The 21,187-nt window shown below is 31.3% G+C and overlaps 1 protein-coding gene across 1 annotated transcript in view; it reads right to left on the bottom strand.

The window, feature by feature from the left end:
- LOC137928789 (neural cell adhesion molecule 2-like) overlaps positions 1-11,210 on the bottom strand; it is a 91,231-nt gene extending 80,021 nt beyond the window's left edge. The window contains exon 1 of the mRNA XM_068771761.1: positions 11,157-11,210. The gene's annotated coding sequence lies outside the window, so the exon portion shown is untranslated. The remainder of the gene's footprint in view (positions 1-11,156) is intronic.
- Between the last annotated feature and the right edge of the window lie 9,977 nt (positions 11,211-21,187).

The raw sequence follows: 21,187 nt of genomic DNA, 5'->3' as shown, positions 1-21,187 counted from the left end.
ATGGCTAGTGAAAAGACAAAACAAAATAATCAAGATTCTTAATAATTTCAGCTAAAGCGTAGAAAATCAAAATCCGATCAGTTCGATTATAATGTTGAAAGTTTAAAACGCTCTTCAAAATCAATAGAATAACAATAAAAAAACAAACTTCTTTTCAAATAATACTACCCTTTATTCATGAGTATCCAGATGAGTGGTTATCGACGAACAGACGTTAAGACAAAAGTGCTTTTATTCTCGAGTAGCTGACCAGAACTGCGAAATGAAATGGTTCTAGAATTTCTCTATTCTAGTAAAACCACGTACCTGCAACTATTTTATTCGGTTTTAAGAATTTTTATTTGGCCAATACATTTTTTACTCTCATACTTTATTTTTCATTTTAAATTGATAACAGAGAATTAGATGCAATCGTTATTAATTTATTAACTCATACATACTTAGCCTTATTTATTTATTATTATATTTATAAGTTGCCTCAAAATCACACGGAGAGCAATAGAAGACTTAAATATTTAATGGAATCAGGCGTTACCTCGCGGAAGTCCATACTAAGTAAGAAAAGGACCAATATTTAGCCACTTCCGCACATGCAGTGGTAGTCGTGCAATAAAGTGCAACGCTCGCCAGCCCGCTGATAAATGCGTATACGGCAAACAATGCGAATCACACAACCGCCACCGCCAAATTACTCAACACGTGTTTCACCCCTCCACGGGGCATCTTCAGGAGTTATGTTACACCGATTAGTGCTCTGACTGATTAGACCCTGTGTGTGCTGGCGGGCGGTGCACTTTATTGCATGACTACCACTGCATGTGCGGAAGTGGCTAAATATTGGTCCTTTTCTTACAATAGTAGGCTTTTCCAATTTTCCCTGCAATCATGATCAGAAGGTCACCGATATATTTCGAAGAATTGGTCGTCTGTAGTGATAGTAGACTAGGCACATCGCTAGTGCAAATGAAGGCCTTTGAAACCGAAAGGTGTGCGTGTGAAGACTACGGGCCGGGAGACGCAGTGTGGGTATGCTTTCCAGTAGGTAGAACGACAAAGTTGAAGTCGCGGAAAACCGTTGAACGCGGAAAGCGCGAGACCGGTGATCGTGTCGAACTTTGAGGGAATCTTATGCCTTTCAGTTGGCATTTATCGGCTGACACGATTTCAACACATACTACATACTAGAGTAATAATATGTGACAAACTATTTAATGGTACAAAAGATAGCTTCAATTACACCTTAACGGAAGGCCGAAGTATTATAATAAATGTAGAATCATATTGCTTAAAAGAGAAATTATCGTAAGTACTTATAAGTTGAATGTAAATAATGTTATTATCTATTTATTTTGTAAACACTGGCTAAATGTGAGACGTATGTCATCGTGATCACACTGGACATCAACCTCTCCATAGATTTAAAAAAGACCGCTTAGAAGCGGTGTATACAATTTCCGTGGACATATATAAAATATTTTGAAATCATTTTGCAATTAGCAACAAACATAGTTGATAAACAAACATATATAAATTACTTTATTGGCTTAGTTTTTTACAATCAAAATAAAATGAGTAATTATTTATTCTAACAATAGAATCGAAGTTGATATTTGACGAAAACTTTTGTCGTTTCAATATTTCAACTTGCACTTTTGTTTGATTGTTCCGCCATATTTTCTATAGAATAATAATATTCTCAAAGTTTAAGGTCAACGGATACGATCGTTATATAACTTTTCAACGATCCCCTCAATTGACGTCCCCGTTTTCACGCGAACGACTCGGGCAACCGACTTTTGATTAAATAAAGGAACACGGCAAGATATAAATAGGCAAACTGATTGGTTACAACAAAAATATTTATTCATCCATTACCATAATTAATTTGTTGACTTAATTAAAAATATTTTGCCAATACGTCGCGAGAATTTCTTATGTATTATATATACATATATCAGTTAATCAGCTCTATATAACCAACTGTTTTTTTGACCGGATGGTCACTGAGGTCCAAATAGCATTTGCGGATTCCGTGGGTTAGTGGTGGCAGGTCGCATGTTACGACTAGCCTAAGATCTCTTTTAAAATAACTAAGATAAACAAATGCCTTATCTTCATCCAAACGAAATGATTTCAATTCTGTTGATAATAAAAAAGTAAATAGCTAATTATCGAATTATTTTATTATTTACTAACGTTTTACATTTGATTTAGGTATGCGGGTTAATAAATTTAATGTTGTTTATCTGATTTCGATTTTCGATTATTTTTGTTTTAAACTGACCCATATAATACGAGACCTATCTTTTAAATTGCAATCATCCTGTATTATTAACTGCTTCCTATTTGTAATTAAAATTGTTAAGTTAGTTGGTAATCATTAAAAAATATGAAATAAAATATATAATAACCAAGCATCGTGTAAATATGTACCGACCTATGAGTTAAATAATATCTAATTCATGATTAATTAATTTTCTTAATAATTCAAAAATCACTTAAGCTTTGTAATAATATAATAATATAAATATACAAAAAATAACATACACATTTGTGAACTATAAGACGGGAGATATATCGTATCCTATCGTATATTCGATACGATGTATGTATAGGTGAGCTTTAGGTATTTGAGAGTTCACACGCTGCAGGTGTATATTGTCGTTTATACTATTATACCAAATACATTAATTTGAATATTTCACATCAAAAATTAATAACAAGCGCTCTGGAATATGTTACCTTAATCATTTTTTGGATTTTTATAGCGAGAGAGCAATAACACCTGCGATGCAAAGTCAATAATTGTGACAGTGAAAATGTAAATGAGCGTTCTATAAAAACAGATACATTTGAATTGTTTCAGAATTTTTTTACTCGCCCCTTTCACGTCTGGGCCTAAGTCTCGGGCTTAGTGAGACAGGGGTACGTTACACTTTTTTTATTAGTCTAGCAATATTTAATTTAGGAACCATAAATAAAAGGGGAAGTAATATTAAACCAAAAAATTTGAATAAGTTAGAACTTTAACTTGATGGCTTTTCTTATATGTGTATATATCATTGGCTTGCTATTGCGTAATATTTATTACAAACTACGAATATCCGTTCACTAGTTGCTGTGTTATGCATCTAAACAAAATGTAACATAAATACATTTTAATTCTACACCTTACTCATTTAAAGGAATAGATATGAGTGACAGTTGGGGGTGTAAAGAAAGCAAGCCCTGTACCTGCATTCGATAGTCAGTTTGACTTTGACACCGCGTACCGCTAGCATTACTAAGTTTAAACGCACCAGTTTCGCTTATTTTGTTGAAAACGTATGACGAAATATACTTAATACCTAGGAATATATTTTACGTATTTCTATCAATACTATATGTACATATATTTTTTAATTGGTTACTTTTGGTTTACTTTGTTAGTTTGGTTTGTTTTTGGTTACTTATTATATTGTCTGTCTTTTGTTAATATATCAATGTTTAATATTTTTTATCTAGGTTATAATTTTCCTTATATATATATATATATATATATATATATATATATATATATATATAAATGTTCACTGAAAAAAAAGTGTGTCATGGAAGTGAGCCTGATTTATTTTTAATTTGCTTAATTATATTTTTCCTAATAAGATATATAAGAAATATTTATACACGAAAACAAATACGTAAAGAAGTTTTAATAAAATTTACGAAGTTATAGGTGAGAGCTTATGATACATTTCCCTCTAAGACATTGTTTCTATTGTAAACGAAGTTACCGTTCCTTCCACTTACAGTTCCGCCCTTATTGAATAAATATTAGATGCTAATTACATTAGCAACGCCGCTCTAATATCCACAAGGAATATATCAGACAATTTAATCTAATTAACAGTGTTTCCCTTTTGTGTTGATTATAAGGGAATTAATTTGGATTTGGTCGTGCCGAATGCGTAGCTTGAAGTGGACATTGTGGCACGGTAGAATTTACTAATTATTTCATAATGCTATTGATATAATAATCTACGACAATTTTGGAGAATTAGTTGTTTATTATATCGGTTAATAGAAGCATTAATTGCGTTGTAATGGCCGGTACAGTGTTTATCAAATTTAAAATCAATATATGATAGTTTAGATATTAATAAACGAGCATCTATAAACATAAATATAAATATAGAGGTATAGAAGCACACTGTGCATGTACATATATGTATTTACAAATATGTATATTTAAATATATTTATGACAGCGAGATTGCATTAAAATTGCGTAATATGTTGAAAATTGATTCCTTATCTGCTTATCGGAAGTTTTTGGTTAAAAATTAATCAACTTATAAATATTTACAAATGATATTTGTAAATATTTGTAAGTTGGAAGGTTTAAATAACGGATCGCTAATATGTGTCTGTGTGTTGGTACTGTTTCCTATACAAAGCAGTTCGCAATAGGCATATTGTTATTGAAGTTACAGTTATGTAAGTAAGGCAGATAGAAAGAGAGATACGTGCTAATAGAAATGATAGAGCAATATTATATATATATATATATGACGGGGTTGAGCTGTCGTTCATTAACTTCATGAAGAGAATGTCGGACAGCTTGTACATATACCAAGAATACCTACAAAAGAATTTCTTCAGTATAAACAAATAAATAAAAAGAGATACATGTTTATATTAGGGGGACCGGAAAGTAAAGTAATTTATGTCGACATATTTTACAGGAAAACCGATTGATTTTTAACGCTCCGGCTTTGAAAATTTGTATACTAGACTGCAAAAGATTGTTGTTAACGAAGGTGATATTGTTGATTATAAAAAAAACTTTTAAAATGTAGTCGTGTGAATTTAACTTAAGAAAGCGACATTACTTTCCGGTTCCCCTAATATATGTTTACGTATAGGTTGACTGGGACAAATACTGCAACATTAAACAAAAAGTTGATTAATAAAAAAAAACGTATGACATATTGGTGCGCTGTAAGAAGGACGAAAAATTAAAAATATTGGTTACCTTTTAATGACATATATATATATATATATATATATATCAATCATCAATCAATCATATCAGTATAACGTATCAATTACCAAAAGAATTTCACCTTTTGTGTAAAAAAAACAATAAAAACGTCTAGTTAACCAAAATTCATTTATAATTTTTAAATACGCCCACAGTGATTTACTGTTGTTATTCATCGATTCAAAAGTCAGGTTCCTGGAAAAAAGGCTATGTAGTTTCCAAGTAATGAGTCAGACGGCTCAAGGTTTTCTAACGTAAATATTTTTTGTTTTGATTAATGTCGTTCGAATGTATTTATAGGTGCATTCGAATTTGACGAGTTTTTAATAGTTGCATTTTATAAAGGAGTTCACACGGTTTTCGAATTAAACTGACTTGACTTAATTACATTTTTTATTTACTGTAATTTTTTTTATTTCTAAATACCTTCAAATAGTTTTTTCGTGGTTTTGGTCAACCTATAATCAATATTTATTATTGGTTTTGCTACATCTGCCTACCTTACATAATTGTAACCTAAATAACTATATGCCAATTGCGAACTTATATGTGTACGAAATTTAAAAGTTCCAACACACACACACCCACCCATACACACAAAAATACTCGCTAGCGTGCGTATGGATGAGTATATATATGTATCTATATCTTTATGCTGATGGTGAGCTTCTACGTGTAAGAAATTTAACAGTACCCACACACACACACACACACACAGAGAGAGAGAGCGAGAGAGAGAGAGACACAGACACACTCACACACACACACACACATTCATGCTATTCGTGTATTGGCGTTATAATAATTTATAGTAAATTTGTGGCCAATGAAGGTACGAGAGATTTAACAGCGAAATATCTATATTTAAAAGATACTTCGCTCTTCGATGTTATAGGATTTAAGCCTGTAGAATCAGCGATAAAAAGGCATACATGAGCCTTTTACACAGGTTTTCAGTCGCGATCATCGTACTAAGTTGACCCTCCTATAACGCGATGGACCCGGCACCCGCACATTAAAACCATGGAAGGTGAAGAAGCTATTAGTCGCTGTATAATTCATCATCTTCATGATGTCAGCTGATGTCTATCAGCCATATGGATGTCTATCCATTACAAATCATATTTCTCCCCAAAAGAACACCCAAAATATTATCATGATTAATAGTTGTATAGTAATACATAATGTAAAAGATTATAAAATATTGCATAATATTTATTTGTGGGGAGATAATTTTAACACTACGAAGGAGATCTGGAAAATCTAATTTTTTCTGTTACTAACCCAGCTATACTTGCTTGTTTTATCTTTGTCAATATTATAACCGTGAAACGTCAACACAAAAGAGTTCAGATAAATTTGTAATAATACTGGTTGAAAGCAGTCTATCTCCAGCGCCTTTCGATGATTAAAAAGTATTCTGTCCACCTTACAGATGGAAGTCTTTTACTATTATTTTTTTCATCATTTTCATTCGCGTAAAAGTAAGTCCACTACTTGATGTAGGTCACCATGATGGTGATGACGAGAGATAAGTCTCGCGTGTTTATGATGACGGCTGGGAGCTGCAGATCTATCCTGAGGAGTTGAGACACTAGACTACCGCTGTTAAAACTACGACAGTATGTAAAGACCGTGTAGTTTTAGATGGTAGAAGCTCTCCATAGTCTATTTTTTGACCCTGCAGCGAAGGGGTACTCCTTGCATGGTTTCATCACGGCAAAATGTAGTTATTTTGGATAATCATCTATTTATTTTTGTATTATATTATATATGTAAATATATTAAAAATGAAAAATTAAACGTCGACAAAGTTAAACTTTTCCTAGTAAAAAAAACTTCGACTTTTCGCACAAAATACCTACAATCAATCAAACTATCTATTTTTTTTCCTTCTACCGATTTTTGCGATACACACGGGACTAAATACGTGACGCGGAACGTCTACGAAAGGCGATGACTAATACTACTTATGTTATGTGCCGGTTTCTTTGAAAGGGCGTTGTTACACTGCAAGCAATATTATTATCGCCCCGACTAACAACAAGCTACATCCTTTACTTTTAAAAACAAACACAATACCTTAACAGGTGTTATATACTTAATATAACACTGTCGTTAATATATAGAGTAACTATTGTAGAATACATCTTTTAATAAAATAAATAAATCGTCAAAATTTAAAAATTTCCAAAAGTTTCCATATTAGGTATAGCCTGTCTTCGACAATCGTTACGTTCATTCATTCATATCTGTCAAGAGACGTCTGCTGCAAGACACAGGTTTTCTCTAAAAATTACTACAGAGGGAGAATAAAAATGTAAAATAGCATAAACAAATGTACCTGTACACAATGTCATAATTCTTTGATATTCGAGGACCGAGGCGGAAGTGAGGCGATGAATGAACGGAAATTAGTAAGCAAAAGAATAAAAGAAAATTCTAGAATAAAAGAAGAAGAAATATAGATCGCAAGAGGAATGATAGAAGAGTATAAAAATTAAAAAAGATGTGAAAAAATAATAAAAAAGGAATAAAAATGTCTCCAAACAAAATAAGGATACGGGAGATCCCATATAGCGGGGGCCATATAAAAAAAAGATGGCTACAATGAACAGTCTTGCGCTACTCGCATACAGCAAGTGCCGTACCCCTAGCGAGGAACCTACCCACGCGACGTCAACTGGTTCGTGGTCACCAATCAAGAACCTTCCGGACCCAATGATCGTCGGATGCATGTATATCAAACTATGTAAATAAACAATCAGTATGTCGCCTACCTGATATCACACTCTCGTTTCAGGTAATGGCGTCCGAAGTGAACACGTGGGTAGACGATACGCAATTACTCGTGTGACCAAACTCAACAATATAATTTAAAAATCTTTTATTATTCTGAAATAAAGATAAGAATAACACACATGTTCATCCCGACCGATCCGACGCGTGGGTGGAGTAATACAATAATAAATTTTTAAGAACTTTTTACGAAGCCGTCGCCATGCTAAGCTAGCTTAGATTTAGGGCAATTAACGGAAGAGACTATACATCATCGACGCGTCCCTGAGGTTTGGTCGAGCAAAAACTATAATATTAAGACATAAATTCGTTAAAGGGAAACAATTTCGGAAGGGACTAACTAACCACTTAGTTTTAGATGCGTTTATAACTTCAGCCGTTGGTATCTGATTCTTTAAATTTAAATTATGAATACATTTTTTTTTAACTAATCAGTTGCTTAAGACATTCTATTATTGGTGACATTTTAAATATAAATTTCGAATGAAGTTTTTTTTGCATGTACACGACCATATGGTCGTGTACATGCAAAAAAAACGCTCCGCTCATCAGCCATTTCAGATAATTAATGTTACGAGCTACTTCGGTGACTATTTTCTCTGCAGATCTTCTCATTTCAGATTCAATAAAACATAATTTGACGTGATATGTCGAAAATCAGCTGTAGAGATTTGTGTTAAAGTATGTATATATGTTTGTAAGTGAGGAAAAGGGTTAAATTATTGCATACGTGTCGACGTAAGGTCAATGAAGGGAGCAGTGATATTTTAGGTTTCCTAGTAGTCTAGACTATGAAGTATATTACCGATTTTCGTTTTTGACTTCCCTAATATATTAAAGATTGTATAGAATTTCTATAAAAATAAATCTTTTACTTATGAAGCCACTTTTTACGCAAAAAAATACTGTTAGGTAATTAAGGCAGAATCATTTCAAAGTCTTGTTAATTATATTTTTTATGATTCATATTCAAACTCGCCTGATAAAAATTCGCATCATCTGAAAATAAAACAATAAAACAGCGAGTAATGTTCGATATAAATTTTTATCACACAAATGAGATTTGCATACAACTTCTTCAAATTTCTAATCAAATGAAAAGTTTGCATCCCTCCGTACTTAGAACGGTCAAAGTCTCCCGAATCGCTCTTAGGGAATAAAGTTATACTCGTTAGCATATATTACCTTTTCTACTTAGACTGTTTAGAAGTTATGTACATGATGTTTAAAATTATACAAAAAGAATCCAGACCACATGTTGTTAAAAATTGTCTTAATGTGGTTGTATGAGATATATTTTTGGTTATAAATTTTATATTAAAATAAAAAAATCTATATTATCTTTTTCATAATTTTTTTTTGTATTTCGAACTCTAGACAGCGTAATTAATGCATGTATTATGTATACAAACATTGGCATATCTAAATTTATGTAAAATGATATTAAACGTGGTCATTCACTCCAGGCCTTGTTGGTAAGTTCACAGTCCACACAAGAAGTCACAGAGAGAGACTTCTCTATCAGATCATATCAAGAACAAGATTCGTATATGAACATAAATAGCCAACATATTAGTGAGTACATATTAGCGTTCAGAACAAATGGCCGCTAGGATATTAAAGTTTTTGAGCGGATACCGCGGACCAACAAACGCATTGTGGGACCTCCGTCCAAAAGGTGGGCAGATGACCTTGATGACTTTTAACCAATTCTGTTCAAAATCTATAAAAAAGATCTCAGTTCATCAGCAAACGTCTAAAAAATGTCAAAATAAAAAAGATTATTTTTTTCGTGACATCCTAACTAGGTTCGATATTTCGCGCACACGTTGATTAAAATATAAAAGAGCTTTTCACAAACCGTGAGAGAAAACTTCATAAAGAAAATTGTAAATATTACGACTAATGGTTACAAAAATATCACGTCTGTCATCATTTAGCCAATGTGTGTATATTCTATTAGTTGAAATTATTTTCAATACTAACAGCAAATATTTACGCAATTAGCTATCAAGTTTCCATATTTAAATTATTCTATATGCCTACCATAAATATTTAGAAAATTAAACCATTAAAAAATTACGTAAAATAATTTTCGGTGCGTTTTTAATTTGATTTAATTAATCGCTGTTAATATACCTTTGAATTTACGGTTAGTGTTTACTTTTTATTGCGTATTTTTTTTATTTTTAAGTGTATTCTGTGGATGTAAAACTACGCGTTTATGTAAATGTATATAATTATAATATCATCTGCTTAAGTTACAGTGTAAACATGATAAATAAATAAGTAATTAATTAAAATAGTTTTGATTTATTTAATTTTTTTTTTTCAACGCTAGTTAAATTTAACAGGTTATGCAAAGTAAAAATTACAGTACAGACATTTGCAGTAAAATTATTCAAAGTAATCTTTTAAAATACCTCTCTCACCGTATCTCGCAAAGATAAAAGAAGAGTCTTCGTCCTCGGCTATGTGCGAATTATGGCTTAACCAACGAATCGTTGTTACCGTAATAATGGTTAATCTCAGTCATCGCCCTCTCATTTCATCCTGCCATGGTCATTTTACGACAAGCCAAGGGTTAAAATTTTATAACACCGCGGCCAAAGTAAATTTAAATTATATAGAACGTTTGTAAATGTTATTTAGAATATAATTAAAAAGTTCATTAAAATCTCTGATAACCAGTGAAATGGTAGCTGAAAATAATAGTAATATAAACCTTTTATCAGAACATTCGCACGATATAAATTCTTGAAAAAGATTAAGATATATTGAGGTTATACAAAATAACCTTTTATTTACATTTGACAGAAAGGTTATTAAATGTACAAAGGAAGATTGATTTTATTTTTAAATATAAAATAGGTGATTAAATTGTTAATTATCAATTTTAATTATTTTTAAGTAATTATTTATTTATGTTATAGAAAATATTTTTTTACAGTTTTTTTACAGTTGCCCATATAAGAATTATGTTTATTTAAATAAATGTGCAATTTTCACTATAAATAAATTGATGTTTCACTAGACATATTTTAAATTATTATATTAGACATATTTTATATTAATTATTGTTAATACAAAATAAATTCTAGGAAAAGAAAATTAATATTTAATGTATATAATGAAAATCTTTTTCATATTTTCTTTTTTTATTGTAATTTCGTAACCTTTTATATATCGTTATGTTAATATATACTCCAAATATATTTTAATATTAATTCATGTCATTATTCTCATAATTAATGTGAACTCCTTTCTTTAATACGAGTATAAATATTTTACAATTGGCAATGAGTCACGAAAAGAAACCAAAAGATTTTACGTACCAGAATATTTGTCACTCACATTTTAAGTGCATTACACACGACAACACATTTCACTGCACAACGAAGAATAAGAGATTATTATGAGAATGTTTAGCTGGTGGTAAAAGAGCTCATAATGATGGCCCTCGGTTGTGACCAATTACTACTAATTGTATTGACCTAAGCTAACCCTCTGGGTCTAATTTAGACGACACACGCTGTCTGTACAATATAAGAATTTGGACATGTTTTTCTTACATGTGATTATTTGCGTGTAAATAAACTATTTTTAATATTAAAGAACGCTAAGTAAGCCATTATACACTTTAAATTTATGTTGATGTTAGACGATAAACAAATGTTGAAAATAATTTAATTACTAATATCGGTCATAGTTGAGTGATTAGATTTCTTTAGGGTTCTATTTCAATTTTTAATTTTTACAAGGATAATTTTATTTCTTAACACGACATACTAACTGTCGCCATTGATACTTTCGATAGTTTGGACTGTCGCAGTCCAATAGGAACAGTTTATAAATATTTTATAAAGTGAACACTTACAAAGTGAACTCTTATTGATATAATGGCATGATAATCAAATAGTTCGAAAAAGTTTTTATATGTGATTAGAACTGTAATTATATACGCATTGTAATGCTTTGATTACACCCTAACCACGCTTGTTTTGGGTTAAGATTGATTTCAAATATTAGACGATTTGAAACAAATATTTTAATTTATTTTATGGTTTTTATAGAAAAGGAGATGTATTAGTTTCAATCTTTACCGACCAGGCACCTCTTCTTAAATAAAATATTATAAAATTTACTCGTAATAATATTATCCGTGGGTCGTTCACTGCTGGACATAGGCCTTCTCCGTAGACTTTCATACAATCTGTTTGAAGCGGCCTGCATCTAGCTTCTTCCGAGGATCTTAACGAGGTCGTCTGTCTACCTCGTGCATCCTTCGCTGCGCTTTCCAGTTCGTGTTATCCATTCTAGAACCTTAAAGCTAAAGCCTACACCAGCTATACGGCCTGTATGGCCTACCTACAGTGACTTTAACTAAAAAAAACCTAACAACAACATAACGAAATTCCTTCATCACAATAGTAAAATGTAAATGCTAATAAAATTATTCTTCTTTTTCTTCATTTTAGCAGATACAAGATCAAAGATCAAAGGTCGCAATGATGATCGGTGCTATGCTGCATCCAGTGACTTTCCGTGACCTGAACTATGTCGTGGGTCCACCTAATGGGGGGCCTGCCCACGTGGCATCTACCGCATCGAGGCTGCCACTCAAGAAACTTACGAACACTGCCACTTCAGACATCACACTGGTGACCTTAGTTTTTTCGCGGACCTTATAATTTATTATTCGATCTCGTATGGAACCTCGAAAATTGCCCTTTTAATTACTCTAATTATTAATTTAAATACAAAAGAATTGACTCATCAAATAAAAAACCGAATAAATAATTGCAATAATAAATATACAATTGTTATAACTAAGCAAATAAAAACAACAATTAAATTATAAACTTTAAAACATTAAAAACAACTAGCGGAATGTTTAAAGAAGCAACGAACCAAGAAGTTTTAAAATTTCGATGTTCTCCGCGGCAGACTATCTAAGATACTTGCAGTTGGCACTGCAGTCCCTTATCACTTATTTACAAGTTTGGTCTAGTTTTCTGAGATTCTTAAAAATTTAACACGGGAGCGTTAAAACTCGAGAGAAAACTATTTGCGATTGCAACGGAGACGACATAGACGAGCTGTTTATATACAATGAACGATAAAATTTATTCATTTTCTTATAATAACTCCACTTGCAACCGATAGCCGTTGGTGTCGAAAGGTTTTTTTAATGAATTTTACATCAAACGTGGGATAGGGACTTTGTTTACAAGTGTAAATGATTTTTTTTAATTTTGATTTATTTATTTTCTTCTCTCGTGCTTCATATTTTCTTTCGTTCGTTACAAAGTCTGTCCTTCTTTACATTCTTTGCATTTTGTTCAAACTTCCTCTTATATCCCTCTCCTGCATTTCCAAGATATCACAGATTTGTTTTAACTGTCACATTACTTTGCTATCACAGCCTTAGTGACTGGCTTATGACTTGAATCTATATAATGTTTTTGATAAATCTGAACTACTACTACTAACTGACATCTTGAAGGTTGCAACTGGACTTCCACTGCCCAAAACATGCAAAAATGGAAAGAGATGAAAGAAACCTGCTCTATATAGCCGAGGACAGATGAAAAAAAAAAGACATTTAAAAATACGTGGAGAAATTATAATTTACTATAGCAGGTCTTGAGTTTGATCTCGGTCGGTTTTTTTTTAATACAATGTGTCACAGATATTAAAGACAAACCTTCAAAATAATGATATTCAAAGTCCCATAAATACTTCGTCCTTTTCTTTGACATAATATTTGTATAGCACAACAATGGGAACAATACATTGTTAATAAATAAATAATAAAGACGCAAGATTACTTTGAATATATTGTAATTGAAAAAGGTTGATATGCCCATCAGTATTTAATTTCTAAAATATAATAGCGGCCTGGTAGCTGTCTTATTAGGTGTAGAAGCTTAATTAGAAAATTCGATACTAAGTTTCCACATTCATGAACACTAGTTTACATAAATTAGCAGTTCAGAGTTACGAACGCTAGATTTCCAGAATTGTTTCATAACATTTGGTTTGACATTTTGTTAATAGTTTTTTTAAACAAAATTTGTTTAACGAAGATCTTTGTACATCATAAAAGAGTTAAATGAATTATATTGATAATTATGTTATCATTATAAAAATAAAGGCCTGGTGTTACGGCCTTATTTGCCCTTGAAGCCTTAAGGTTCTGGATTGAAAACCACCTATCGGTAAACGCGAGGGAGGTTATCTTCGCGCAAGATCGATAGACGACATTGTGTAGAACATCGCAAGATGTATGTTGGGAGTTTTCAATTTGTTTTATTGGAAATCTATGGAGGCCTATGTCCAGAAGTGGGCGATTTGCAGCTGAGGTGTTAAGCGATTATCCATTCTGCACGTATGGTCATATAACTTACCAATCCACTGGACTATACCGATGGTTTTCATTTGTCGAAGGTTTTCCTCATAAAATATGTATTTACAGCTTTTCTTGTTATAATAAAATTATACTTAATATATACATACACTTCGATCCATTCGAATAAGGAAAGATATTTTACTATTCGAATACATTTTAATAAAAAGTAGGATTTTATTGCTAGAACTCGTCGCGTTATTTAAGAGCCTGAAAATACTACAATACGATAAGTATAGATGTTAGCTATCATTAATAATTAATTATTTTTTGATGGACATGAGTAATAATTATACAGGGGACGTATGTAAGTGTACAAGTTTCAAAAGAGTGAATGTGTGGTTTTACACCGATTTCCAATCACCTAGTATAAAGTGATCACTCTGAAACTCTATAGGTAACTCTATAGTAAACAATAATTAATTGTAACATTGTATTGATTTTTGGTAACAGTGTACCTAAGGAGTTTATTTTTGTATATTTTATATATCGTTAACAATGTTGACCTTACATGAAAAATATACGTTATTGGTATATTTAATAATCTTAACGATGACATGACCATTGACCACGCGGTATGATTTTAGTATATCTTCCCCTACATTTATATTTGCGGGAGATTTATGTCTTGTAATGGGCGATTGTCGACTGAAAATAGAGATATTATAGCATAAATAAAAAAACAATATTGAAAGAACACTTAAGCAGTATTTTAAAGTATCGCTTATACAACAAAACGTACGCACGTTATGTACCTAAGCTGTTTGCTTTAATGATGTTTTCTTTAATGATATCTTCAGCGGTAGAGTACAGACTGAGCAAACATGTTTCACACAAAAGCACCTTACAGTGTATACGGAATGATAGATGGAGTTTACTTGATGTGAAAGGACTCTTGTTACTTTATAAACGTTCATTCCAGATGTGTTCATATCTAACCTTCTTGCTTATCGAGCAGTTTATATCTTAATCTTTACGAATCCGAGCGAACTGAGAACGTATTGGATTATTGTTAGTAGTTGATATGTTTAAAAATATTAATTCTAATGAAATTAATACAATGCATGTTTTATGGCCTTCTGAATTTCCTTTCTGTATTCTTATATGTTTTTTTTTACTTACACGAGTCATAAATCACAATCTATCGCATGCTATTCTTCTTTGGAACGTGCTCTCCCACGATAAAAGGCGTCGTTGCGTATTTAAAGCGAAGATTCTAGAGCTGATGCTTGGCAAGCTGACGAAATCATAACGATATCTGTATTTTATTATTTAATATATTTATTAGGGGGACCGGAAAGTAATGCCGTTTCTGTCGATGTATTTTACAGAAAAACTGATTGATTTTTACCGCTTCGGTATTGAAAATTTGTATAATAGATGGCAAAAGGTTGTTGATAATGAAGGTGAATATATTGTTGATTAGAAATAAAAACATGTTAAAAATGTCGCGTGAATTTAGTTTAAAGCGACATTACGTTCCAGTCCCCCTAATATATAAATATTATATGTAGATATTTAAATTTATATATTACGGTATATTTATATATAATTATATTATGTATTAGCCATTAGTATATTTAAGTGTTTTCTCTTTCTTTTTATTTTGATTTAATTTTTCGTGTTTTATAATATTATATATTTTCACCTATCTTTATTAATCTATCTCAGCACCACCCTAACGGTAAACTGGTAGAAAAAGCCTTCAGCATTAAGTGGACCGTTATAAAACAAATGTATAAAAAGTTTTAAAATAAATAAATAAATTACAATAACAAAAAAGAAACAAAATTTTATTTAAGCTATATAGTTTGTGGTAGAGTTTAACACCTTATGTAGGCAATGTTAGAGACAACACCTAACGAGTTGAAGCACAAAAATTAAAACATTTGGATGAAAGATAGACACAATTTATTTAAAAAGTCATCCGCCTGCAACTTCAGATACACCAACGCTGCAATAAATTATTTGTCACGCGAATGATATAATTTTTACAAAAAACTTTCAAGTATTAAACATTGATTCAAAATTAATATAAGATAGTATCTAATTCCATATTCCATCACAGCACTAAAGATTTAATACAAATTTAAAAACAATAACACTATGTCATTTGGCGCCGTTCGCCATTTTTTAACCAGTTTCAGTTTCGCGCAGTTTTAACATCCTACAAATCATACGCCGCGCGTCCTTAGTTATTGCGCATGCGTAGACCGATGGATTGACAGATAAGCGAAAGCATTTTGACAACTGTCATTTTTTACCTGCATCTAATGTTTTCTGTTTAAAGTTTAAAGTGGTTGCGTAAAATTATGGTCTAAAATAATTGAAATTTCCCGCATTGCTCTTCAAAGTAAAGCTTGGTGAAAATTTTAATTAAATCCAAATCGTTTATATGTACCGTTGGATGCTGAATGTCCTTAACATACAACTTAAATGCATTTGTGAGCATAATGCTCGCAAAATATTCAAATACATGCATAGTCTAACCTAATAATCAGAAGTCCCACTGCTAACGTATCTCCGGTTCTATTTGTGCACTGAATAGCCACAGTGTAGATATTTTTACATGTGAAATATTATGTAAAATTTTAACTTGACAGTTTTATGACTGGCTGGACTGACATCATTTTTATATCCTATGCGAAATTCGCGCGAAGAGAATAAATTACTTTCCATAATTAAACCTATTTAACGGTTATATTTTTATGTTTATTAACTTTTGAGTAAATTCAGTTTTCTCTATTAAAAAGAAATTCGGTTAAGAATTAGTTTTGGTCAATGATTAATAAGATATATTTAACACAATACTTAGTCTCGCTTATTATTATAAACAAAAACAACATGTTTTTTGCACATATTGCTATCATTATTTCGACCATAAGAGGACTACTGCTGTATAGAATTCCAATAGGATATTTCAAATGGTTTTATAGAAATCAATGGTTTTACTGTCATTTTAAAGAGAATCCTTAAAAATAGGTGAGATTCTTACATTTAATTTCATTATGATTAAGCTATATATGATATCATAAATATATGCATAGATAAGCTATTTCCAAATTCCAAGTAGCTGGCAGCTAATGATAACAGTTTTGTTTCAATAGCCACCATTTTTGGCAACCTCTCGTTCACTACCTGTAATGGTTCATAGGGACTTTTTTGATAGAATTATTTTTTCATATAATGTTTTTATTTTCACTCTTATCTTTTATCCGTTTCATTGTCATACATTCTTTATTCTTTTATCCGTCACAAACTTTTCCATTCCTTTATGTGTTTTATCTCCTTTCGTATATCGCCTCGCTTTCGTCGCCTTCCCTCAGAAATACTACATTCAATTTGGATTTATTTTGTTTTTAGTTTTTGTTATAAATAATAATGATTTACTTTCTCTATGTAGATATACACTTATCATATTTACTTTGTATATCCTGTTCATTTTATTATTGTTGTTACTTAGTTATATTCAACGGCATTAGATATGTCACATTATACTGATTCATTCAAGTGACCTGTGTCTAGATTATTAAACATATATATTTTAAATTATACATACAGTAATATTAATTATTAATATTTATTAAGTTATGTTCTGTCTAACTATGCCTTATTACTTATTCAGTTTTAATTTTTTGCAATTAGTTTTCTTGTGTAATTGTGGTGTGTAATAAATGTTGATATATCTAAATTATTTGTAATAATTCAAAGATTTCTATGTTATACAACTGTATTTCACTACACTGTGTCAAATGTTTAATATAACAATTACTCGGTAGACTCGAAACAATGTAGCAGCCGGTATGTTATGGCGTTACGTTGCAATAAATATTCTTGTGCAGGTACGAATACGGTGCACATCACATACCGTTTACGACATACGTGATAATGTATTTTGATTATTGTCACTGCCTTATCAACAATAATAGTGTATTAACTATTTCAATGGAAATTTGTTATTTATTTATTAACACTTTTTTGTACAGCATAGACAATAAATAGATGAAAAAAATGAAATAATTCATATAACAAAAGAGGCGGTTTTATCCCTCTAGGCGATTTCTACCAGATAACATTTGGATGGAGATGAGAAGCATGAAGGAGATGGCAGATTAGGGTATACGTACATACAAATATATATATTACCATACACATACATAAATACAAGAATAAATAAAATATGTCATCGTGCAGTGTAGGGTCGTTGTCATATAATTTTGTTTTAACATTGCAGTCGTTATTTTATTTCTTGTGTTAGGACACAAGCCTCTCTTCAGGGACACTCGTGTAAAGTAGATCAAATATGGATCTCGTATCTTTAGAATTTATAATCACGAGTAAGTGACAAGTCGCAATCCTTAGTTACTAGCCTCATAATCTAAAACGACTATATGTTTCGAAAGATTTCTATTAATGTTAGACTACAACAATATTCATTATGATTTCCTACTGCAAGACCCTACTGAAGGATATACCGTAATCGCCACGCTTGGTTGGCGGGTTGACGATCACAGTGTGGTATTATATTGCGGAAAGGACGCGGCTCATCCTTTGGAAACTTGTGATCAGTGTTAATCCTATATAACTAATGCAAAAACTATGGATTTTAAAATTGTATCCTGGGCATCTAACCTGTTATGTAAATTGCAAGTCTCTGTCCTTTATCGCTGGGCACTACCTATGTGATCTTTTGTCAGTCGTGCGACAGAGATAACGCTCTACGAAGCCGAAATTAGCCAATTGTCTCTTTCCAAAGATCGATGTGCAATATTTATCGCGGGGTATTGTAAGTAGATTTGTAAAGTTACACAGTCATATAGATTTTTAATGTCGTATTAGATTTATAGATATTTTATTTCAAAATTATTTTACCGTTTACATTAATTGTACGTGTTTAAATATTTTTGTGTTAAATTTTATTATATGATCAACATGTAGGAGAAATGCTGTTACTATAATAATACCAGATGTTTGGTTTATGAACGCTGTAACGATCTTGCTGAGAGGAGGTACCGCAAGTCGGACATTATTGTAAGTGAAACAGATGTTTAACATGTTCAAGTTGCTGTTTCTTTAATGCGTGAACAAAGTCTCGTCGCACTGGGCAGTTCGTTAATCAGGCCCGGCCAGTGCATTCCGAACTTATATATACAAAATATCTTAAATTTCCTTTAACCTAGTTTGTGTATATTTTAAAACTTCATAACATACACGAAATCATGTATTACACATAATATACTAAACATACTGTGAGCACTTATAAACGCCATGAAAAGAATAGAGAGAAAGAGGAAGAAAAAGAGATCTACGAATCATTTTTTATTGGGACCCTTTGGAGGCCTCTGGCTCTCCCCTATCGTATTTACGGGACAGGACATTACAATCTTATTTAAAATATATTATATCCTCAATTAAAATGCTTATTTAATTTTACATATAAATATTTTTATGATTTATTTCATATTAGTATTTTGCTTTTTCTAAATAAAATAATGATAAAATCTAGAATTAAAGTCGCCTCTCCTATAATGGCATTCATCTTAAAGCAGTGTTTCTTTATGAGGGGTCCACTGCCCAGAAGTGGGTAATTTGATTTTTAAGGGGAGTAATTCGAAAATAGACAAAAAACGAGTACAACCCTTTCGCTTTAATATAAAAGTAATATATGTAACATAGGGGAGGTAAAAGAATTTTAAGATGGGGCATGGTGCAGAAAGGTTGAAAAACATTTAAAAATTTAAATCTATGGAGGCTCCAAATATGCCCTAATTTGTGAAGAAACTTTAACAAACTCTTGCTTATAACTGCAAGAAAGCGTAATAAAACAGCAACATTTTGCTAGGTTCAGTTTATTTTAAACCTAAATATTAATAAGTACTGACAAACATCTAATTTGTATCAAAAATAGTTATGGCAGCAACCATTTAGATAGCCTGTCGCAAAAGTAGTCTACTATCAGAGAATTTTCGAGAAGAATGTACATATATATGGACTGAAAATTTTTCACTGAAATTTCAGCTAATTTTTCCTCTTAAAACATACTTGCACGTTTATTTTAATAACAACATTAATTTGTGTACACTCCGCTTAGTTCCAGAAATGTGTGTGCCGAGCTTATTTAATGTACGAATTTAAATTATGGTCATGCATTGCAGTGGAAAACGGAAAATTATGTTACATAGTATTATAACAAATTAAACCAGGGAGGTAAATAATTGTTACTGTTGAATTTTCAAATGAAATAGTCTCCTGAAACGAAACAATTGACTGATTTCAGCTTTTCTTTATGCTCTATGTAGGTATATTCGACGCTCCTATATTGCTATAGACTTATACTCTACGGCATATGATATGGCACGTCGGAAACATTAGTATATTTTATAAACATAATCCGGATATACTACTCAATATATACAGGATGATTGGTTATTAATGTGCTAACTTATGTTTAATTTCCTGTTAAATACGGTACGTACAATTTATCCAAACATTAATAATTACTTAAGTAATAAATAACGTAATAATAAAATAAAAATATATTAAATTAAATCTGTCACTGCAGACTTTGTAATGCCAAAAATTATTGACTTGTCATATTCAAATAGAAAAATGTATAAAAAATAATATAACATATTTCAGAGTGATCACTGCATAAAATTTTTAAAGGGTTGAATGTAAATCACTGTGTACATATGAAATTTGTATATAACACATGAACGTTAACATATTTCTGTGCTTAGGAAACATGAAGCAGGTGATACATTAATACATGATGTCATCAGAGGTCAATTAACAATTCCTCGGTCAAAAGCACTTGACTGGTCAATTGGTGTTAAGTAATAAAAACCGCGCGTGTCGCTTCATTGTCGGCGCGGTGTAGAAGTTTGAGAACCACCGGTGAACTTAATTTTTAAAATTCATTTTATTTACGTACCGTTCGTTAGGTACATTGAGATG

Source organism: Battus philenor, unplaced genomic scaffold, assembly GCF_028537555.1.
Source record: "Battus philenor isolate CCGP_79_NKW_IND1 unplaced genomic scaffold, ilBatPhil1.0.hap1 SCAF_4, whole genome shotgun sequence".
Taxonomy (NCBI): Eukaryota; Metazoa; Arthropoda; class Insecta; order Lepidoptera; family Papilionidae; genus Battus; species Battus philenor.
This window is presented reverse-complemented; position numbering and strand designations above follow the sequence as displayed.